At 40.2% G+C, this 4,398-nt stretch overlaps 1 protein-coding gene across 1 annotated transcript in view; it reads right to left on the minus strand.

Moving 5' to 3' along the window:
- The window catches only part of LOC101857254 (glycoprotein 3-alpha-L-fucosyltransferase A), a 24,889-nt gene extending 21,119 nt beyond the window's left edge, over positions 1-3,770 (minus strand). Inside the window, exon 1 of the mRNA XM_035970007.1 lies at positions 2,508-3,770. The gene's annotated coding sequence lies outside the window, so the exon portion shown is untranslated. The remainder of the gene's footprint in view (positions 1-2,507) is intronic.
- Positions 3,771-4,398: the final 628 nt, after the last annotated feature.

The following is a 4,398-nucleotide window of genomic DNA, read 5'->3' on the forward strand; positions in this document are numbered from 1 at the left end:
CCCCCCGAAAAAAAAACAAAAAAACAAACAAACCAAAACTGTTTCACAACGGGATTGTGACCACAGGAAAAGAGAGGCACCTACCGCAACAACACTGGACAGTTGTATGGATCCATAAACTTGAATTCTGCCGTCTTTTTTTAAAGTGAAGTATATTATGCAGTTTTTACAATTTTACGCGAGAGCCAAATAGAAAAAAACAACAAAACAAAACAAAACAACCACTCCTTCCCCAATCCCCCCTCCCACAAAACCCCAAAACAAACAGAAAATGACAACTGATTATTGTTACCAAGGAAACAACAGTTTTTGCTTCAGAGATAAGGGGAAAGTCATTATCCAAATTGTTTTTTTTTTTTTTTAAATGTTCACTTGGAATATTTACAAAAATGTTTATTTTCTTAGTAACAACATTCATTCCTTGACTCTCCAGTGAAATTGTAAAAACTGCATATACTCTTACTGTACTTTAAAAAAAATATCATGTCCTTGACTGCTCTATTGATACCGCCTTTTTTGTTTGTTTTTTGTTGTTGTTTTTTTCTCTCCAAAAGCTTCTCTGCTGAAGCGTGTGCACCGCGGGCGCTCAAATGATGGGCAGAACACTATTCTCCCTTTTCTACACGAGTGTCCACGAAACCTTTTCCTCTTTTTTCCTTCTCATCCTTCCAAATTGACCAGACCGTCAAAAACGTAATTACAGAGGCACCAGCCATCCATTTGAAGGTGCTGTTTTAGTCTTTTTTTTTTTTTTTTTTTTTTTTTTTGGTAAGTGTTTTACGGCGCTCGCAATTGCATAAGGTCATAATATGAGCGCGCGGTACACACCTAATACTTTTAGTTGGTTGAAAATTTTGAATTTTTGCCCGGGTGAAGGCTGAAGCCTACTCGTTTCGATTTTAGACCACCAAGGGATCTTTAACGTGCGTAACTTGCACACGGGCCCTCCGGGATTTTTCGCCCTTGTCCGAGAAGGCTAGGTGTAGATCTTTCCTACCAGAAGATCAGGGGTATGGCAGAAAGACAGCTGTGAGAAGAAGTCAAGGAGTAGCAGTAGAATGGCTGCAGAAAGACTCATGAGCCCAGAGGAGGGGCAAAGGAGATGAGGGGGGTGGGGGCAGAAAGAGGAGACGAAAGCAGACGACAGAATATTGCTAGAGAGCAGGAAAGGAGGTGAAAGGAGACAGTTTTAGAGAAGAAATTTTTTCGATCGCTACCCGGATTCGAACCCGGGACCTTTGAATGAGAGGCCAACACCTTAACCTCTAGGCCACGAGAGCCACCTGTTATAGTCTGAGCTCCAATTTTGAGTCAAGTCGGTACCTTAGAATTACCAAGTTCTATCTGACATTTTTGGCTGTATTCTAAGACCATGAGGTCAGAAACCAAAAATGTTTTACTGCACTATCAAAATATTAAGACTACTCGCAGTCGTTATCAAGATATTCAGTGAAGTGCATTCGAAAACGCTTGACATATTGTGAAACTTACATTTTCTTTTTACTTCAAATTTATCAAAATTAGGTACTGGGCAGATAGAACTTTGTTGCACTCCCTGGAGAAGTAGAACGACGTCAGATTGCAGAGTATAAAATATGATAATAAAAGTCTATGCATGGACATCAACTCGGTCACTTTGTTTTGTGTCGATATGGGTGTGAAAACACCTGCAAAATCACACACAAATCAAAACACCAACTAAAGAAAACTACAAATAACTACCTAAACACCATTCAACCCTATCCGTACGTCGTGTTTTACTACCGTATCCATACCACGTGAGGAACTCTGTGCTACCGCTTTCCAAAGAGGAAATTTACTTCTTAATCCGATCCGTACGCTTTGCATAACAGTCTGTCAAAATGATTTTTTGAGAAATACTGAAAGTTTCAAAGAGATCTTCGTACTAGAAGTGTTCTAAAATGTGAAGAATACAACCCCGGGGGAACACAATGACCCCAGCTGGGCTTACAGATAGGGTTTCAATTTAAGGCCTCCTGCACCTACTCACACATACTTCACACATACTATCTAAGTGTAACAGATACTTTTTCCTCGAAGTGGTCCACTTTTTCTTAAATTTGTATCCTGGAACCACAAAGTAACCGAATGCTTGATAAACCCAAGAAAAAACAACTTGACAAAAAAAAACCTAAACAAAAACAAAATCAAACAAAAACCTGTCTTTGTTCTTTCGACATTAAATAAATAAACATTTTGTTGGGTGAAATCTCAGGTTTTGATGTTCGGTGTTTTAAAAAAATGTAAATAATATGTTACTTCCTCATCGAAACGATTTAGATCATTTAATTTAGGAGGCGACCCTGTCAGTTCATGTCAGTTTGGGCTAAGAGAGATACAAATCCCAGCAGAAATACCGAGACACTCGACAAATATTACCTTTTGTGTGTATGTGTGTATGCGGTGAAACACCAAACCAATGTGCCAGGAACTGGACAATAAAGAAGTTTCTTATCTTATCTTATCGTATTCTAGAATACACTTACATGTAGAACGTCGAAGCCCGCACGCAGAAGATCAAGTCACTTTACGAAGTATGTAAAACGAGCACTGAAAGACGTATATTGTGATCCTTGCACGTTTTTTTCGCATCATGTTGACAACTTTTTCATTATGCCTCAATTGCGTCTTTCTACGCTGTGTCCATCTACGCTGACCGCTATGACATTATGTCTCTCAATGTGTATCTACACTGACCTCTGCATCATCGTGCCTCACTTTGTCCCATTGCCCTGTGTCCATGTACACTGACCGGTAGTCCATCATGTGTCTCTGTGTCCATTTAAACTGTGTTCCTCGAGGCTATGTTCATCTACACTGTGTCTATCTACATTGATCACTGCACCATCATGTCTCTCTGTGTCCATTTGCACACACCACTGATCTATCATATCTCATTATGTCCATCTACACTGACCACTGGTTTATCATCTCACTTTAGTTCCACTGCGCGGTGTCCATCTATAGTGTGTCTACCTGCACTGACAACTGTGTCATTATGTCTCACTGTGTCCATCTACATGGTATCCATCTGCACTGACCACTGTGTCATCACATTTACACTGATCACTGTGTCATATGTCTCACTGTGTCCATTCAAGCTGATCACCACTACATCATGTCTAACTGAGACCATCTGAACTGACCGCTGTGCCCTTACATCTCACTGTGTCCATCCACATCTGCCACTGTTTCTTATCTCACTGTGCCAATTTGCGCACTATCTATCTACACTGTGTCCCTCTTCAATGACCACTATGTCATCTTGTCTTAATGTCCATTTACGCTGTGTCTCTCAACACTGAGTTCATCCACACTGACCAATAGGTGACACCTCCTGGTAATGTATAAAGCGTCAGTGACGCGACAAGAGTGGTCGATACAGGCAGTGGTCACTTGGTCGTGCCGGGGCCTAAAAATCGATAAGCACTGCGAGAAAACCCTTGCGGCTTACACAAAATGGGAGGCACCGTGGTGAAACAGGCGCTCGCAAGAATAATAAATGAAAGAAACTGATATTTTTCCTCCCGTTTTGAAATTTCTACCTCATTTTTGTGTGGGTTTTTTTCTTTTTGGTTGAGCATCTTTTTGTTCATCTAAAATGTTGATTAAAGGCATGGAAAGTATAACTTTGCAGTTTTCAGTGACTCTCAAGCTTTATATGTCATTAGACATTGGCAATCATGTTTTCACCTATTTTACCTCTGAAATCTCTTGCAGGTATCTCTACTTCTATTCAAGGTACAAGGGCATTTTTTTTCACCGAAAACAAGACAAATAAACAAGCTTGAAAATGATATCAACAACTTCACATGCCCAAAAAATCGACGAGCGCCTAATTCCACCTCGTCATGACAGACATTTTTTTACACTTTGAGGAGGCGCATTCTGGTCATTTGCCAACACTTGAAGATGCCTTGAGTTATGAAACTGGGAAAAAGATAAATATAGCATGTGTCTCAACGTGGTGAAATTAGTCGCTCGTCAATTTCTGGGCATACGGAGTTATTAGTATAATCATAAAGCTTGGTTCTTTGTTTTACTTTTAAAGAAAAAGATACCCATCTGTCATGAATATATATTTGCGATTGAGGAAGGAGGTATGGGCTGCCTGGTTTTTGAGGTAATTAAATTAGCAAGAAAATGGCTGTCAAAGTTTTTATTTTCGGTAAGTGTTTTACGGCGCTCGCATCTGCATACGGTCATATGAGCGGACGGGACACATTAAATATTTTCAGTTGGTAGAAATTTTGAATTTTGCCCGGGTAGAAGCCTACTCTTATCGATTTTAGACAACCAAGGAATCTTTAACGTGCGCAACCTGCACACAGGACCTCCGGGATTTTTTGTCCTTGTCCGAGGAAGCTAGGTGTAGAT

Source organism: Aplysia californica, unplaced genomic scaffold (genome assembly GCF_000002075.1).
Source record: "Aplysia californica isolate F4 #8 unplaced genomic scaffold, AplCal3.0 scaffold00208, whole genome shotgun sequence".
In the NCBI taxonomy this organism is placed as follows: domain Eukaryota; kingdom Metazoa; phylum Mollusca; class Gastropoda; order Aplysiida; family Aplysiidae; genus Aplysia; species Aplysia californica.